We start from the raw sequence: 20,352 nt of genomic DNA on the forward strand, positions 1-20,352 counted from the left end.
TGCAAGGAGAAAATAAAGGAATTTCCATAAAAATATTAACATCTACTCTACCCATAATTTTCAAAGGCAACAGTTAGCAACAGGACCTTGGTGGATTTTTATGTGCCATCATGTTTCACAATTCCCCCTCGATAAAAGAGAGACATTTCACTGAGAATCAGGAATAATGTGTTCAGATAATCACACTTTTTTTAGTGATCTAAGAAAGTACATTATCCTATAAGAACACAGTTGTGTCCCTACTCCAGGATGGAGTAGGGTCTTGTTCACATTTGTGTGAATGGGAGATTTGCCTGCCTATGGCATCTGTGCCTCGGAGGTTTTCTTCTCTCTGTTTCAGATCCTGCCTTTGCATTGCACAGTTCCCCACACCTACCAGTGCCTCCAGGACTGATTGCACTGCTCAACCTGTGAGCAGTGTGTATGGAAAGTTTGACCTGCCTGCTAATATTGGAAGCTGTGTGATTGTGGAGAGGCCTGTAGATCATGAATGATCACAACCTTACATCTCCAGAAGATGTACATGAAGCTGTGTATGTGGAACTTGTTTTGATAAAGGTAGGACAGTGCAGGCAGGTTAAATGTTTTGCAATATTTTGCATTTCTGTTTGTTTCACAGGCACGTGGGTTCTTATGTTCTTGTCTGCTGGAGGTCCCTTTGGCAGCTGTCACTAGATGGTGCTAACTGTATAAAAGAGGTGGCCCCCTCTTTTCCTTCTCCAGTTCATACCTTGCTCTCTCAAGGACCCTGAGTGCTTTGGATACAGAGCCAAAGAGATGCATTTCCACTGAGTCCTGGGAATCCAGAGTAGTGCTTTCTCCCTAACATCTAATAGGTCAATAGGGATTAATTAGGGAATTGCCAGAGGTTTGGATTTACCTTGCATGTGGGTTTCCTATGAACACAAAGGAGATTTGTTGTTCTGCCAGCATTTTCAAAGGAGCTTAAGATAAGTAGAGGACCACTAGTTTTATTTTAGCATTCTCTCATCTTTGCCCAGAATGAGGTTTCTCCTTTATCAAGTCTGTTAGAAAATAAATTTATCAAAACAAAACAAAGCAAAACAAAACAAAACAAAACAAAACAAAAAAACCCAAAACAAACAAAAAAAACCCCAAACCAAACCAAACCAAACCAAAACAAAAAAAAAACAAGGTCTCCTGCAATTCAAAAACCAGTCTGGTAGACAATTGGGAGGGTCTGAGAGTAACTGACAGTTGGAGAGGTGGAAAGGGGATAACTGCATCTCAGAGAAATGAGCTTTGCCCATATATTTTGCAGGGTACTAGAGGTTATTTGAACAGTCCCTTTGAATCCTTGCAAATATAGAAGCAGACCTAAAAAAATTACATTTTACTCAGAAAGTGTTTGGAGTAGGCCCTGGATTAAGCATGGTGGAAAGTATATGGAGGATGGAAGTGGAAGGACTAGACAGACAAGAGTCTAAATTGAATTTTCCCTCCTGTAGGTTTTCCTCACTATTTTTAATGGTATCTGCCTGAAAGACAAAACCTTCCTGAAACCAAACCTTCATGTCCTTGGCCTCAGGAAGAGCTTAGCTAAAGCAGGCACCAGTCAAAGACCTCAGGTTTTTCACCCTTAGCAATAAAAGCCTTTTCCTTCTTGTAAAAGCAGGGCACATTGCTCTCAAAAGGGGAGAGATGCTAAGTGCAGTGACAATTGTTTCCCGGGGAGAATGTTTCGGCAGGAAGCCAGTATTTAATCACATAGCCACATCACATCATTACAGAGCGTCACTCAGTGCAACCACTTGATGCAGCGCACCGCACCTCCGCAGCATAATGCTGGCTCCCTGCCAACAATTTAGAGAAAACAGCTATCAGCTTTTATAATTGCTTTCCTTGATGAAACAACCCAGTGAAATGGCAGGGCTAGAATGGGGACGAAAAGGACAGTTATGAGACCACAAAGTTCCCAGACTTCCAAGTGGCACCTGTTAGCCACCAATTAATATACTGACCAGCGTCTAAAGTCCACCACAACTGGTACTAATTGTCAGCCTTGCTGGCAGTCTCCTCACAGAAACCAAGGAGTAAACCTACATAAAGATAGAGCAGCTCGCTTTACCTCAAAAATAATTCTGGCTTTGGGCAATATTTGACCATTCTACATGGATCCTGTTGCTGAGCTGGCTGCTTAGCATAGGACACCATATATAAATGCTTGCATTATCATTGCAAAACATTATTGGCCATACATGGAAAGTAAAAACCCACAAGAATTATTATGACAATATGTGCTATCCTACATGCTATCTACATCATTTTACACATGAACCAGCAATGTCACCTCACCCCAAAGCAGGATACAGGTATCCTAGACTGCATTAGACAAAGTATTTCCAAAGAAGGGTGTAACTTCTTCTCTACTCAGCACTAGCGAGGCCACTCCTGGAGCACTGTGTCCAGTTCTGGGCTGCCCAGTAGCAGAAAAATGTCCCCAGTAAAAGAGAGACATGGAGTTGTTGGAGAAAGTCCAGTAAGTGGCATGAAGATGGTTAAGGGACTGGAGCATTTCTTGCGAGGAAATACTGAGAGAGATGGGATTGTTCAGCCTGAAGAAGAGAAGGCTCAAGGGGATTTTACCAATGTATACTGATACCTGAAGAGAGTGTGTAAAGAAGATGGAGTCAGGCTCTTATCAATGGTTTCCAGTGACAGGACAGTGGGCAAACTGAAAGAGTTTCTGTCTGAACATCAGGCTATGGGGTTTTTGCACAGTGAGAGTGATCAATCATTGGCACAAGTTGTACAGAGAACTTGTGTTGTTTCCAACCTTGGAGATATTAGAAAGCTGTCTGGACATAGTCCTGGGCAACTGGCTCTAGCTGGCCCTATTTCAGCAGGAAAGGTGACCTCCAGAGGTCCTTTCCAAACTCAACTGTTCTGTTATACTGTAATTCTGTGACACTTGTTACAATAATCACAGATGTGAAAAAAATTGCCAAGACCATGACAAGACCATGAAATAGGTAAATAATCCAGTTTTAAAGGCACAATACCCTTTCTTGGTATTTGGTCTGGCCAAATCTTGAGCACACACAGTTAAGTCTATAAGAACACATATTTATACAGGCTGAAGTCTGTACATCAGTCTGTTAGGACTATTCTTCTGTCTATATCTCATCACCCTCATGACCAGTAACACAACTTGATGAAATAGCATGAAGTGAAGTAGGGGAAGTTTAGTTTACATATCAGGAAAACGTTTTTCATCCAAAGAGTGGCTGAGCAATGAAACAGACTCCCCAAGGAAGTGACCACAGCACCAAGTCTGTGTGAGTTCAAGAAGCATCTGTACAACGCTCTCGGGCACACTGTGTGTCCTTTGCAGAGTCAGGAGCTGGCCACAATGGTCCTCATGGGTCTCTTCCAACTCAGAACATTCTATGACTATATGATTCAATAACAGTGGTGAGTAGATGATACATAGGAAGTGAAAAAGGACAGGGTTTGTATAAAGGGATACTGCCAAGCTATTCCTGCCCAGCTTCTCACTGACATAATCTGAGGAATTTAGTGAGCCTGGACTTGCATCTACCCCATGGGCTTAATAGACAACAATGATCCTATCGTCCATAAATTTGTCTAATCCATTCTTAACTTTTTACTTTTAGCTATCTTTACTTGACATGACAATGAGTTTCACAATTTAATTTTCTTTGCTGTATGAAAAAACCATTTTTTTTGGCCATTTTTTAAGCCTGCAGGCTTAGAGTTTCCTCTGTTCATTGTAGCATTTTCATTCAAATCAAGAGGAAGGAAAATGACTCAGCGCCACATGGCTTTGGATCTTTCTGTGTTTTAATTGCCTGAATATAGTGTCACTGTCATCAGTTTTGGTGTCAGCAGAGACAACACTGTACTAGACACACAGTGGGCTTAACACTGTACCCCACGGTCCTTATCCTAAGCAATGTGCACACATGGATCAGATTCTCCAACCCCACCTCTTCCCCCAAAGCTTGTAGTCCAAATATAAGATGCAGTAAAGGAGACTGATAGGAGGAAGTGTGGAAAACAACAGCCCAGTGTGAGTCAGCATGACTGACAGTATGCCCACCTATTTTTCCTGGATGTTGCTGGTTGTTTCAGGACAAGCCCAGAACCATGAATGCAAATCCTCTGTGGTAAAATCATTTCCGCCCACCTTTCAATATTCCTCTCTAGAGAAAAAAGTAAAAAAATTCACCTTGCATTCCTGAAGTATTGCCTCTGGGCTCACACTTCTCTGTTGCCAGATTTGAAAGAAATCAGCAGTTCCACTGCTGTTTTGGCCAAAGAGGAATAATAGTATAATCCTAAGGAATCCTGATTAGGATTCAAGCAAGCATCCACATGACCAAGAAGATGTGCCCCACTGCCTTCTGCTTTCTAAAGGCTGATATATTAGTTTGAAAAGTGGATATGTGCACAAGTGTTTGAGCCAGACACAAAATAGATCATCTCCTTTTCCAATGCAATAAAATGACCTCTCTCAAGTCTGGACACTCACAACCACATCCTGTTTTAGATTATATAAGCAATTTGTTAAAATGGGCATGAGCATCTAGAAGTTTCTTCCAGACTTCTGTTTATTGGCATATATTAATTGGGTTTTGGTTCAGTCCTGCTTTTACATATGATAACTTTTAGTTTTGCAGCACAGTGAATTGCACATACTGAATATATCTAAAAGAATAATATAGGCAAAGAACTTTAGACAGCCCAATCTTTTTTGTTCCTTTTCTTCCAAGTGTAAAAATGCAATTGCGTGCAGACAGAAGCAGTCTTGACAAAAGAATATATATGTCCTAATGTTAGTCTTGATTAAAAAAAAGCTTGCAGTATTGTTTTATTACTGTATTTATATAACATATGACTTTGCATAGGACACAACCCTAACCATTGCCTGTTTATCTATTTAAAGCAGGGTAGTCTGTTATTCATTGCACTCAACACATGAATACATGGGCATATTTATTGTTAAGGTCAATACAATGATAGGATTTGATCGCCTTTTCTTTGTTGCTTAGGAAAGAAAATAAAATTCTTATGAAGTCTGTGCTTTTTTTTTCTTTGCACCTGACTCTAGCAAGCTATGCATTAAGTACATATTCTCTAGTGGGCAAGGCCATCAAATACATAAATTACATTAGGGCAAGGAAGCCAGTATCAAGGTCTGATTCTATACAGATCTCAACATGAGTCTCAATTTGTAAAGCTAATCAGCCACTTTTCTTAGATACCTTTACCACAGAAATGCTTGTCTAACCAGCAGCATTCAAATGTAATTTGCCAATGTGCCCTTTCAGCTACCATTCTGTGATAACCTGTGAGATAGTTTTGGTGTCTTTAGAAACATTTATATAACATAGGCATTCTGTTCCATGCTTATAGGCTATTTCGTAGGAAACACCTGATAATCCTTCTAAAGTGAATGTTTTAATTCATGTAAATGTTTAGTTTTTAACATCAATGTGGATAATTGTAAGTTGATGTCTATGTGCCTTCCTGATTCAGTCTGATGCTTTCATGATTTGTATGGCCTTTTTGGAGCTGAGGACCCTATGCTACCACTTAAAACAAAAATTATATGTCCATTGGATAAATGTAATACTATAAATTATCAGGAATGTCCAGCTGCTTTGATTCTCTTTTCTAATGGTTTGAAAAGATCATCTCTTGATTTGATCAGCATCTGAAAGGCTCTGCTAGACTACATCTCAGTCCATGCCTCAGTAGTCCTTCTCTCCTGCATTATGAGAACATACAACTTCCCCCTAACATTAATGGAAATCTGAGCATTTGCCACTTGGCAGTGAGTGCAAACCACCACTACTGAGTTAGATGGGATTAAAATATTTACCAGTCCTTATATTTCTGGAAAATTCTGACATGGTGTGCTGGCATCCTGCTTCCACTCTTAGTGATGATGGGATGAGGGAAGAGAATGAGCTCACAAGAAGTAATTGCCTGTAGGAAACCTTTAGTAGCTTCTTGTGCAGATGAGCATGGAACAACCTAATTGCCATCAGGATGAAGAATTTGTGCCAATATAATTAGGGAGGCTGGAGTTTTTTTAGATTTTTTGGGGAAATCTGAAGTAATTTGATTCAATAAAACATATTTGGCTGACCCAAACAGACTTTATGCATATTTTTTATTGCCTGCCATAAATATAAGTCTTCCATTTTGCCCCAGGGGAACTGTGAGTTAGCAGGAAAGTGAAGCTTTCTGTCTGAAAAGGCTGTGTCTCTTACCAGCAGGTGTTGTTGATGTGCTAAGCAGAGATAACAAACCTTGGAATGTAATGAAATCCCATCCCAGTGCCTTCTGTCTCTACCACAGTCTCCTCCAGCTTCCATATTTTCTGTTAACATCAAGGACAGTGATATAAATCTCGAGAAGAAAATCTTACATACCCACCCTATATTTACTTGGGATTTGGCTGAAAGTGGCCAGCACACAGAAGGCACACATGAGGCCATGAGTCTGGTTCAACCTAGTTTGAGTTTCTCTGTTCTTGTTATTAGTCTTTGTAATTATTGTTAGTTTCGTTTAATGTCTTCCATCTGTATTCCTTTAGCACTTGCTTCTAAATTATTGCATTGTACTTACCACTAATAGATATCAGGTGGACCTTCATCCTTTGCATCACCTCATATAATCCCTTCTGTATCTGAGACTTGTCTCTTTATTGAGCTGTACTGATGTCAATTAAAAATCTGACTTTAAATTCATTTGTTTAAGATAGTACAGAAAGTTTGGTGTGGACCCTCATATTTTGGATTATTTGTAAGTCACTTAAAACAGGCTTAAACTAAACCAACTAAAACAGAAGGATGTCCAAATGGAGGTTGGCACCAGTTTAATTAAACTGCAGTAACTATGTATATAAACAAGGCTTAAATCTACAGACTGTAAATTACTTTTGACTGTAACATTACTCATTTTATTTTACAGCATCACAGAAAAAGTTCAGTTGCTCTTGTATTCAGCCAAAATGTGGATCAGTCACTCCATGCTAGATTTTGATGAGCCCCATATGGATGTACAGAGAGCCTACCCTAAACAGAAGAAATACCAGAGCACTGTCATTAAGTAACCTTGAATATATGACAATACAGTTTCTTATGCAAAGCACTGGTGAAAATTCAACGCTTCTAGCCACTCAACTACACTATTTTGTAGAATGACTATGTACTGAATCTGTCCTGTCATCTTTAATGTCAATTGATTATTCATGAAAACTTAGTGTTATTAAAAATATAGTAAATATATTTTGGTAAGCATATTTCATACTCTTCTGAACAAATATTTGTTTTATCTCTTGAATATGTGACTATTATATGAACTCATTTCCAGTTAAATATTCCCTGTAGCAGTGGTCAGGTGTCATATGAAAGTTAAGGAAAAAAAACCCATAATTTTTATTCTTAACTTTAATAATATGATATTCTATTAATTAAAGACACTGTGGCTTTGCCATGTGAGATTAATGACAGCCTAGTGTGCCAGGCAAACCTGAATTTCAATATTTTTCCTTCTTATAGTGCATTGCAAATTGAAGTTTTGGAAATGAGCTGTCTTATTCAGCATAGTGTTTGAATTTAATAGAAACACATATGCAATGAAAGTTAAACAAGTGCTTAAGTTTCTCACTGAAGCAGTGCTTCTAGACTGGGGAACAGACTAATTTTCTTTCATTCTTTCTCCCTTCTTCTTTTTTTTCCTCCCTTTCTTTCATAACTTTTCCAGGAAGCTTGTCATGCTAATTTTAAGATCAGAAGTAGCAGTATTGATGCAGTCTTCTCTACTATATAAAGCATAGAAATAAATTTGTGGAAAATAGATCATATTGTTTAATTCAGATTTCATTCACAGCCCTAAGCTCTAATGCCCTGGATTTTGTTTGGTACTGCTCTATACCACTTAACTGATAGAACTGATATTTATAACCCCTTTTTGTTAAGCTTGACCTTACTGTGTGTATTCAAAGAGGTACCTAATGTAAATTCTATTCTTCATGCATGAAAACATTAATGCACCTAAAAGTTAAGGGGAAAATAATTTGACTCCATAAGATTTTACCCATGATATTTCACTAAAGATTCCCAATTCCTTTAATTCTGTTTCACAAGAAAAATAATCTGAAGGCTGAAAGAGGCCTGTAGTATTACTACTGCACCTTGACCATGGAATAATTTGATTTAGTTTCAAAGGAAAAGTATTCTTAATGAAAATTCATAGAATGAAAAAAATCATAGAATATAATGTATTGAAAGAAACCTTAAAGATTTCTTAAAGATACTTCCAACCCCTCCAATGTGGACAGGGCTGCCTTTTGCTGGACCAGTTTGCTCAAGCTCCATTCAACATGGCCAAGTTTAAAGCTGTATATACAAAACTGGTATTTATTTTTTCTCTTTGTTTCCTTATTCTTCCTCTTTTCCCTGCTGATGTTTAATTGCTAATTTAGCATGATATTTAATAATTTAACATTACATTTAGTTGGTGACAACATTTGTGCATTCAAGTACCTGCTGATGTAGTTGGCTCCAGTGGGGTTTGATCACCTTATCCCTTGTGGGAAAGCCAAGCACACAATTAGTCAAAGTTAAAGATTAAAAATTAGGGCTTCTGTAGTGGACAGCCCTCCTGTAAAATATGTTGCTGGAAAATTATTAGACTTCCCTGCATACATATTGTTTTGCTGTTTGTTTGTTTGTTTGTTTGTTTCCCTGGGAATACCATTTTTTATCAAGGATGTGTTGATTTGCTTCTTCTGGCACAATACTTAATTTGATATCTATATCTATATATACTTCTCTACTGGAATCCTACACCATTTTTTGCTAATGTTCTACCCCTTAAGAAGGCCTCACCATAAGGTCATAAAACACTCTGGCAAATATTTGGCATGTGCTGCTATTTCCTAAAAATATCTTGACATATAAATCCTGGAAAACCAACACTGTCAGAAGAAAACTTAAGTCATTCCCTAAAGAAGGTTCATCTCTGTCTTGGATTGAGGGGACCCAGATTTTCCATATGCCTTCAAGACTGGATGGAACCTCAAAAACTCACAGAGCTCCAGTCAAGGAAGTAAAGTGCTCTGGAAGAGAAGGCAATGTAATATGTCATATGCCAGGTTATGTCTTCTTGAAGAAAAACTACTTGGTTCCTACTGACTCAGACACTTATTTAGAAATTTATCTGTACTTCATCAAAAGCAATAAACTACTTCTCATTGATCACAAGATGCCTGGCTGAATTCTTGGGCAGGGGCAGTTGTAGGTTACAGCTAGTCTTGGAGTCCTCCTGTGGTTATGGAACTTGACCGGAATTCAGAAATTCTGACCTCAGCTCCCAACAATGCCACAGCCTCCCGAGAGATAGGCAACTAAAGGTTCTTTTTGCTTCAATTCTCAGTCCAGAATTAGCCTTTGACCTTGGAAGTTACTACTTTCTTTCCTAAGTAATGGCGCCCTGAAATTCTTTTCACAGGTCTCTCTAGTATTATGTACCTGCATGAAGTTTTCACAGTTTCTTCCCCACTGCCAATTATAAAGGAAATTTTAGCTGAGGAAGAGACACCCAGAAACAGGTATCTCAACAAAGTTACACTGCAACTGATGCATATAGAACTGTTTGAGTGAATAGTATACTGCATGTTTGGATTCAGTCCTGCATGTCTGTTTGGGACTGTGCCCAACCAGTAGAGTTCTTCAGTGGCCACAGACAAGCCACTTGATCTATTTCATTTTCACCATTTGCAAAATTGAGCTACTAATGTATTTAAGAGAGAAATATTTAGAGGATTAATTAGCTGGGGTCAGTTATGGTGTTAACACATAGTCCAGGTAACTAGGAACTAAAGAGAGATGAGGAAGGGAGAGAAGTGGTAGAGTAGCAGGATCTCCTGCAGCCTTGGTGTTTGCAGCAGTCAGGATGCACCAATGCTTTGCAAGGGCACAGCTGCCATGCCACTCTTGCAAATAGTATTGTGCTTGTGCCAGTTCTGCTGAGCAGGGCCCACTCCTTCTTCCAGAAACGGGCTAGCATTGGCAGTCAGGCCAAAACAGCAGGCTGTCATGTCCATCAGGCTGGTCTGTCTGGTCCTCATCTGTGCTCACAAGTGAAAAGCATCTATGTTATCCCCCTGACCTACTATCTTTCAGACCAGCCTCTGCTCTTTAGAAAAGCAATGAAGAAGGAAAAGTTGTCATCACTGACTTTATGTATTTTGTAGTTAGTGGTAGGAAGGAGAGTCGATCTCTGAGTTCTCTTCAACTTTGTTTATTTAGATTTGGTACAAAAGAAACCATTCTGCTCCTGTCAGGATGTTATTTTTCTCTATGGGGGCCATGCAGCCCTGCTTTGATAAGTCGCTCACATAATAACAGGTGATGAACTGGCAATGCAATGACATTCACTAACCAAAGCTCTCTCATTTCACTACTCCAAGGGGTAGCCAATTCTGGGGACAGCCCTGCCTGTCAAACATCAATTCCCTGGAATAGCTGCTTTTTAAAAAACATTTGCCATGAGTGAACCAAGTTAAATACAAACATATTGCAGGGAGTCCAATTTTTCTGTGGGAACACATCCTTGTTATAGCATTATTTACACAGAATTTTCCATGCTAGCTACTCATACTTCAGTGCAGCACTAAAAAACAAGGGTTTTGTGCTAGTCATCCTAAAAAAGAGAAAAGCTTATACATTAAACAAGCAGACTACAGTACTTTCATCTGGTTTGTAAAAATATTCTTCTATGGGCTGTTGATATATCTCACTTGAGGATGCAGCATTAATCTATCACGCATGTATTTAATAAACAGGGAATATAGATAATACTTATCTCTATTCCAATCTATGCAACTAAATTTTATTTGTGGCCTTGTCTGTTCTTTGATGCACAAATATCTGATTACCTACATTAGAACTGTTTGAGCATTTTTTGAAAATATGTCCTTTATGTCTGAGTAGTCAATTGCACATACAGTTATCTCAACACAGCTACAAAATATAAGTGGATTCCCTTCAATTAAGGTAGCTAAATAATGAACCACACTATTTTTTTTAATTTGCTGCTCTCTGAGGTAATCATTCTCACAATTTTCTTGGCTACATAAACATATATTGCTATTACTACTACTACTACTACTATCGATATTATTAAATTTAAAAACTCCAGGTTTCCCTAGCATTCAAGATTTCTTCTCTGAGATTTCTGGTAGGTTTTTTTATTATATTGCGTGTGTGAGACTACTGAATTTTAGGAGCTTTGCTATGATACCTACTGCCTTGGATAGTGCTGTCATCAGCAATGAGCAAAATTCTCAGTGAACACAGTCGTGTATGAATTGAATTGTACTCCATTAAGTTTCCTCTAGAAGTGTGATCCAGAGCCAATTGCAGTTAATGGGAAGGTTTAATCTTTCAACTATAACACATTTAGGCATCCAATAAAAAAAAAAAATCTATCATGTGAGCAATCACACCCCAAAAATTACTCAGTGCAAAAGGTAAGTAATTATAGAACATCCTCCTAGTACAGTGGGAAGATAATTCATTCAAGATACTAGAGAAAACACACTGGGTAAATATCTCACTAGCAGAAATTAGGTACGTTTAGCGAGCAGTTGCAAAAGGTCTGTTTTATAAAAACTTTTATTTGATAATCCTAACAATAATTTTAGCTATGCTCTCACAGGAAATGTAGCTGTCTTTAATCAAGTGACAGAAAATCGTCCTGTTAAACATTGAATGAATAAAGCAAAACAAAGCATGAATCATTTAGTAATTTTTAATTATTTAATAATAATACAACTACTCTGTGTCCCCTAAAAAGAATATTGATCTCCCTCTGCCATGTCATAGTGACCTCAATAAATGCATTAATTCTTTGTGCTTGTAATTACTTTCTGCTTAACTCCTTGAAGAATGAGAAGTTGTATTGACGACAATCCACTGAATGGACAAATCATACCCATCAAGTCAAGCATTAATCTAAGCTATTCCAGGTTCAGAGTCTAAAACTGTTCTTAGTTCTGATCTGGCATTGGAAGAATGTGAGTGCAGAGACTATAATGCTGTCAGCTTTATTTAATTAAGAAGAAAGACTACATGCTGACTGAATTTTGAAAAAAAAGAAGCAGACCAGCAATATTTACATGTTTGCTTTCCTTCTCAAAGCTTAATATATCTGGACACTTTAAAAATGTAAGTGCATAATTTGTATTAGCTCTTTCTTTAAAAGGAAAGACCAAATTTATTAAATTCTTGTTTTGCCCTTCATCCACCAAGAATCTACAACTATAGAAAACCACTTCAAAATTGTAGTCCTGATTTTTATTTTTAATAAGGAATTTTATTCAACTCCTCTGGCACATAAAGAGATTTCTACTGGATTTGAATGCATTTTTACCCTCTAAATACTAAAAAATTGATCTGAAAGTAAGGCTTGAGAACATTTATTTTAATTTGGTCTCATTGGTACTTTTTAACTGATGAATTTTCCTCACTTTGAACAAATTCTGTCCTCTGCATGTGGTCCAATTTACATTTTTCTTGGCTAGTTTACAAAGTGGTGGATTTATGACCTAGTGAAAATAATGAATGAAAAAAAAGAATTTAAGTGGCCAGTATGAGCTGTTTTCCTCTGCTGTCTGCTTCAGTAACCAAAGTATTTCAGCCTACAGATTTTAACACTAACCTTATTAATGAGATATCTCTAAAACCTGGAGACATTTACTTCTGACATGCAATTGATTTATAAATCAGGTACTAACATTGAAAGTTTTGTTTGGTTTCTGATCCTTAATTTTGGTTATAATTTTCATTTTAATTCTCTCTCTTGAGGGCATATTAAAACCCTGCCCAGGCTTGGGGAACTGTGTTGAAATCAATTGGAAGAGATACTTCCAACTTTCATATATGAAAGTACTGTAAACTCTAAGTGTTTTATTTGTAAAAAGAAACTTCAAAAAATGGGGCCAGATCCACCCTACAAAGAAAAGCCCAAAAGCACCAATTCAGATTTCATTTTCTTAGGGACAGGGAATACAGCATGGGGTTTGATCTGCATATGCTGTCTAATATATGAGAAATCTTGGAGTCCTGATAGCCTTAGTCCCTGCCACAGAAGTGTATAAAATTTCACAGCTAAGCTGCCAGAAAAGCCAAGACCACACCAGGAAAGCCGTCTGCTTACAAGAAGATACCTGCCAGGTCTTGTCTGCCAAAGCCTGGACTAATGAATGAATACACAATATCCCAATCAATCAAACTGGATTTGTCTTTGCCCCAGGTCTAGGTGAGGTCTGGTATGAGGTGACCATATCTGTCAAGCATGCAGTAGCTGTGGCCAAGAAACTGTCTGTACATTTATGCATTTATCAAGGCAGATATGAATAGAAGTCTTTATTTTTTAACTCAGTGTAGTCTATACACACACTGGCTGCACGTGTCTCAATGTATAGTCATACAAAGGGAGAAAAAGTCATATCTGCAAACACACACTGCCAGACTTAGGCATGTCTGTACGCAGATACCTATACATACATAGGCATTTTATTTTCCTGCTTGGCTTTGTTAAAAAAATATTTCAGTCTTGTATATATTTTTCAGCACAAACACTAGAAGTGTGATTACTTGAAACACTGAAAAATTCCAAACCATAGATTATGTATCCTTACAGCCATGTTAGAGATTGTAGGGACTATTTTAACGTGTAGGAGTTCAGACTGACAATGGTAGCAGACTTTGTGGTTGCTCTCCTGCACAGGTCTAAACCAGACACTATGAGCATTTCACCCAGGGGTGTGAACAATGCCTTTGAACCTTGGTGTGCTGGAACTGATGACTAGTCCCCACTTCCTGGGAACGTGCTCCTAGGTACAGAACAGGGCAGGGTGAGTCAGAGTGGGGCCCGATAAAATATGATATGGTCATAGGGTAATCACAGATAAGTCATTGCCCAAGGGATGGGAAGATACTTAAATGAAGTGATAGCCAGATATGCTGGTGAGGTATAGAGAAGACCTGACAGTAGAGTAGCTTCCCATTCTGTCATCCTTCACTAATTCAGATCTATCCTTGTGCCTGTCCTAACTCCAAGGTGGTCTAATGACACAACACACAGTGGTTCATTGCCAGCATAGCTGCTTGCAGAAGAGAACTGTAGCATAAGGCCTTGAGGACTTCTTTACTCATTCTCATGATGACTTAAAAGTACCTTGGTTGATGCATGCCTAGATAGGGCCCTCCTCTAGCCCATTGGTTGGACATATCATCCATATTTTCTTTCAAAATTCAGAGCAACTTTGATTGCTTTTATTACACACCCACAGTAAAATGTAACAGCATAAGCATTTTAGAAATTTAAGTTTCAATTTTCCACTGTGAAGTAATTCTGCTAAGAACCTGAGTTCATCACCTCACACCTGTATGGAGTTTGGGTCCCTGGACCCAAGACCAGCATAGATATGGTGCAGGTGGTGGGAATCAGCCTGACTAGGACACAGGATCAGCCAGACTTCTCCTCTAACACACCAAGCCTTAGCGTCAAGTCCTGGGAAACATTCATTTAGGTCAGGGCAAGCCTGAGATCTTCTCCAAAGAGCCTTTGGAGTAGTTATGTTAATTAGTCCATGTTCTTCTCCCCTACTGGTTACTTGTGTTTCATATATGGTATAGTTTCTAGAATGTTCCACCCCCAAGACTAAATATTGTTACCTCTCCATTGTTTCTAGTCTTTGGAGATTGTTTGTGTACTATGTTTGAAGCATTGTCCCTCTTTTTATTTCTCATTAAAAGTAGTTTCCTTTTCGGCCACTCCATTGCTCCCACTCCTTTTTTCCTATTTTGCGCCGTGTTGACCCCAGAGTCAGGGGACCCAAAGATTTGTCGCAGCCACCCTCACTGTGGCACAGATGTCTGACCTGCAGTTGTAGTGGAGGCCTGTTCCTCCTTGATAGAGAGCTGCCTTTAAGTTCAGGCCATCACTTTTGGCCTCTCCAGAGCTACACTGACTTGGCTTTCTGGCTTGACTTTGGACCTGCCTCGCCTCTATGGACTCAAGGATGATTACTGGACATTGGTTATACCAGTAACCATTGCTGGATCTGCTCTCTTCTTCTTACTTGCATCTGGTGGGACTGCCTACCCCACACTGTCCCACTTGCCTTGCCCCAACTTCCCTGGTCCTTGGCAGCCATAGAAGGGTCTGCCCAGGGGTTTCAGAAAGACGCTTTAGGTAGATGTTGAGAATTTTTATAATCTTTAATTAAAAGTATCCAAACCATTGCATCACAGTATCCATATAGAGAATGATGATAATTGTGCATGTTCCAGGCAGTGCCTCTGCAGCAAAGTTTTACTGCTACACAGAGAATATGCTGCTCTCAATGACAAAATCTGCTAAGCATCCCAAGGTTATTTTCATGAAAACACTACATTTTCAAAGATAGGAAGGCTTCCACAGACCTAGAGTCATTGTCAAGAAAGGAAAGCACTAAGGTGGCTAGAGCAGTTGGACTGACCCTGGAAAACCAAGGCTGAGGACCTCATGGAGCTACATAAATATTTTAACACCACAAAGTGATTGCGGACACCTCATGTAATATGAGTCAGCTGAGTGTATACTTCCTGTGCAGCCAGCAGGGAGAAATTTGTACCCCTAGAGGCTGAATCATCTTGTCTCAACACAATTTGAATCTATTACCTTCTTTAGGTGGCCTATGGTCCATATGAATCATAAAAAGAGTCTAGAAAAGTAGATTAAACTTATCTTTAGACTATGAAAGTTAGATGAGGTGGTTTCTTGTCTGTAAAATGAGGATAATTTCCTGGGCATATTACATAAGAGGAAGGGATGAATAAAGAATATGACAGTTTTGGCTTAGATGGCCCCCATTATAAAATATACCATAGATCTTTTTGGGGGAGGTTAGGAAGAGGGTAGCATTTTCTGTATTTTGGTCACACAATATGGATTGTGCATTATGTTCGGTTGATTTCACTTGCTGTTCACCTATCGATTTGTCATAACTGCATTGACATTGTTTGGGATTCCAAAGCGCCTGTGGAATCTCCTCCTAGTACACTTTCATATTAAACAGAGGGTCTGTTCTCCCCTAACTATTCAGAAGTAACTTCTATTAACATTAATGAGAGTTATACATATGCATCAAAGAGAGAATAGACCCTGAGGGCATCGTATGGATGGTCCTTCAATATTCTGTGTCTCTCAGTGGGACATTGTACAGGATGCAATGAAATGTAATGGGTCCATTGACTTTGTATCACTCTAGGTCACCAGCCTTAATACAATGTTAATAGAAAGCTTCTCATTAAGATCCTAATTATGTGTGTGGTAACAAGACACACACTACATCTTTCATATTACTGCTTCCAAACCACTACAGTGCCTTCTCTCGTAGGAAAAATATAGGAGTGACCATATGAGGTGACCTCTGCCACATGTGAGCAGCACTCATAAATCCTCATCTGTCAAATTCAATCTCTTTTGGCAGCAGAAGGACATTTTAAATCTAGATGCTTCAATCCTGAATCTGAGAAAGAAGCGTATTAAAGTAGTGCTGATACAGCTATCAGATCAAATACATTTTCCATGATTCTGCCTGGGATGGATTAAAATGTAGGTCCCTGTGATCAAAGGGCAGTGAATGAAAGCACAAGACTTGTCTCTGTCCTCCAGTTGCATAAACTCAATGTGTTTGTTTCTTTTTTGTTCAGTCTGCAGTGTCTAACACACTACATTTGGGGCTGCAGGTGATGTTTCCCAAACTACCTGTATTATGTAAATGAACTGCTAAAACAACTGAAGCGTCTGATCATTATCAGTCTGAAAGTGGAACAATCAAAACTATAGAAGCAGAGAAGCAGAGCAGTTCCCTGCAATTATCTGTTTTGAAGGAATACATTGATTTGACATTCCTAAGAAGTCAGAGATGTCTGATTTCATAATATAATTTGCAGAAGTAAAAAAGGCAAGTTAAACATTTGCCTACACATATCATGTTTACATGTGTTCAAAGAACTTCCCCAAAACTTTGCAGTCTCACCCAGCAGTATTATTTTTTGAGAGTTGTTCACTGTCGTAGGTTTGCAAACAAATTCAGAAATATGTTCCAACTCAGCTTCCTCGGCTTTTGGGGCTCTCTTCATATTTCAGTGCTTCTGTGTGTTTGTGTGTCTTTAATGAATATACAGATGCAGAAAAAGTACAAAAAATAGTTATTCTCTCATAGGACACATGAATATAGCATTAAGCAATGATGTTCTGCCATGTAGGCTCAAAGCTAAAAGAAGGTGAAATAGATGTAATATGGATTTCTGCAGTGTATCAATTCATTCTGTTGTGAGCTGAGCAAATAATTTGAAATGCATAAATCATCCAATGAATGTATCATTTTTTTTCCTGCTCATGAAAAATCCAGAAGCAAAACTTGCTTGCAACAAAGAGTTTTGACATTAACAATATATTAAACTGGGACTCTTTTCAAAAATTATCCCATGTGCTTTCTATTCCGTTGTGTGATTTTTTCCACATTTCTTAGGATCAGCACTGTTCAGGTCACAACAGTCCACTTCCAGACCACTGTCTTCTCCCTAACTCTATGTTTTTTTTTACACCCAAATTTCTTTCCATCTATCAGTTGAGAGGTGATATCCATTGACAGAAAGAGTAAAGCATCTCAGTTATTCCTCACACCGTGCTTTCCTACCATGCTCTGCTATTTATTTGCTTAGTTACACATATGCCTGAGTACCTTGCTGAATGAGGGGCACAAGGAAGAATGTAAATATTTTAAAACCTTTCTGGGTTAATCATGAACAGCTGTGTCCAAATATTCCATATACAGCATTCAAGATGTGTAACTAAGCTATGAGTGCTTCCCTAAGTCATGTTGCACGGTTTCACTCTTTGGTCCATGAGCAATCTCCTTTGTGAATATTCATGCATGTGAATGCCTATGTCTGACTTTGAAATTCACTGGCCATGAATTTCAAGAGAATTAAGCTCCACTGTGTGAGTACTTACTGAATTTGGAAATGAAAGTAGGAGTGAATTTGGTCCAAGAGGTTGTGCTGATGAGTGCCAAGGAACCTCAGCAAGAGGCTTTTCAGCAAAATCCTCGATCTGTGTTTCCCTCAGCCCAGGTGGAGCTGGCCACATGTCAGGGCCTCATCTTCCAGAGTAAAAATATCTCATTGATACAAGCTGTTGTTTCAAAAATGCAACTAGACCAGAGTGAAAGTTTTGAGAGAACGCTTTTATTTGCCAGTAAAACAACTTCAGACCTATTGAGTACTGAAGAGTGGGTGCCTCAGGGGATTTAGGCACCATTCAGTTTATTTATTGAAATCAGCTTGCGTGTAAGCAACATAGGTAAAAAAGCTTATATGGCACTAGATGTGCTTTTTGAAACAGGAAAAGAATTCTTCTCAGATAATTATTTTTAAGGATAATTTATTTCAATAGCCTGACTGGGACATTTGAGTGATGGGTAAGGGGGCAGTAAAATATTCCTCCCACACTTGGGAAGTGAGAACTGTCCACACTTTCAGAAATATTTATGTTTTTCCAAACTGATTCAGCTTTTCTCTTCTTCTAATGTCCTGGAGAACATGCTGGGAAAAGAGCACAACTGAAAATGAAATAGAGAACTACTGCAATTAAATGTAATTTTAAGTGGCATGAAATTAAGCAAACCAAGAGTAAGAAAATAAACAGAGCAGCCCAGATTTTCCTTAGTGTAAGTTCTTTGACTTCAGTAGAGTTACATGAAAAATATAATTTTACTCCCTCCCTCTCCCTCTCTCTCTCTGTTTCTGTGCCTGAATTCTTGATGTCAGCTTAAAAAGGAGAGTGAGAGGGAGAGAGAAAAGAGAGAAGAGCGTATGGAAATTAACGTTTAAGCTTTCAGAAATGTACATTTAATGAAAAGTTTGGAAATAACCAACCTTTCATGGCCCAAAGAATTACTGAAAAAGATCTTCTGTGTTTGCAACCTTGTTGGCAGTCAGGCTGTCTTGGGCAGCAGTAATTTTCAGTCAGAGGATTGCCATAAAAGCCTGAAAACCCACAGAGCTAATAGAAAACAGGCAGAGAAAGTGAAGTCTAACCCAGGAATTCATAGGCTGAGGCTTCCAAACTCAGCTGTGTGAGGTCTGGCTGAGTCACACACTGCCACAGATTGAACTGGTACATCTAGAATAGCACCAGACTGAAGAGCTTGGCGTGTAAAGTCTGGGGTTAGGCTCCAAACACTTTCCTGGTGAGATTTCATCCAAGGCAGTATTTTAGCCAGGAGTCTCCCTGCCTGCTGGGGAGCATCCCTGTTTTTAATTCTCTGCCCTTCTATGTTTAAGTTCCCATAAATATCATGGGAATTAATTTGTGCTGGTCCCTGCTTTAAACTGAGGCAGTGCTATGTATGATGCATCTTTATGCTTTCAGAGGCTTTCTGGTGTGTAAATCAGTCACTGTGGACTGATACAGGCAAACCTTTGGGGAGTGCTGCAAGAAGAGTAATGAAAGAATACATGCTAGGAAATCAGGGGAAGGACATATGTATGATTATATTAACATATAAACACAGACTGAGAACAATATCAGTATGAGTCATTTAATAGAAGAAAACAACTTTAGACATTTGCTTCTAGACTTGTTTTCTTTGTAAGCTGTGGAGAAATATTTTAAAGTAAGCACAATTTCCTCACTGGTATGAAATAAACAAAGAAAACTAAAAATTATTAATGTAATTTAGTAAAGGACCAGACAATACTTTTTTTATTAAATTGTTGGCTCCTACAGAACACTATATTTTATTTTTTTTTAAATGTTTTCCCACTTTTCTGAGGAAATGGGCAGAATCTTTTATGATGGTATACATAATGTAATAACCTTACTTTTAGCCACCACATACATCATGGCCTTAAATCTACACTTCTTTCTCTAGCCACTCTTGCACCAATGCAAGTGGCAGAGAGGCTCAGATTGGCTGGGTTTCCTTCTCCTCTGCAGTCCCTGACAGTGTTGCATATCTCTTAGGTCTGTTTACATGGTCTAGGACTCTGAGACCACTAAAAGCAAATAAAAGCAAGAAGAAATGGGCAAACACATAGGAAACCCACAAAAATATAAACATAGGTGTATGTGAGTTTAATAAAGGAAGGCTAAGCTAATCATTCAACAAGATTGTTGGAATGATTACAAAATAAAGACTATTATTGTTTTTAAAATAGAAATGAAGTAGAAGAGAGCACCAAAAAAATTCAAGACAAGCTCTACCTAGAGAGAACTGCAGATGCTGAC

General features: G+C 38.6%; 1 long non-coding RNA gene across 2 annotated transcripts in view; it reads right to left on the bottom strand.

Annotated features, from left to right (window-relative positions):
* Nucleotides 1-405: 405 nt before the first annotated feature.
* LOC146767401 (uncharacterized) overlaps nt 406-20,352 on the bottom strand; it is a 28,863-nt gene continuing 8,916 nt past the window's right edge. For both annotated transcript variants that reach the window (XR_014955756.1, XR_014955757.1), the window contains exon 3: nt 406-20,347. This is a non-coding gene — a long non-coding RNA (uncharacterized LOC146767401). The remainder of the gene's footprint in view (nt 20,348-20,352) is intronic.

The sequence above is a fragment of the Lonchura striata genome, chromosome 5 (assembly GCF_050655825.1).
Source record: "Lonchura striata isolate lonStrDom1 chromosome 5, ASM5065582v1, whole genome shotgun sequence".
Classification (NCBI taxonomy): domain Eukaryota; kingdom Metazoa; phylum Chordata; class Aves; order Passeriformes; family Estrildidae; genus Lonchura; species Lonchura striata.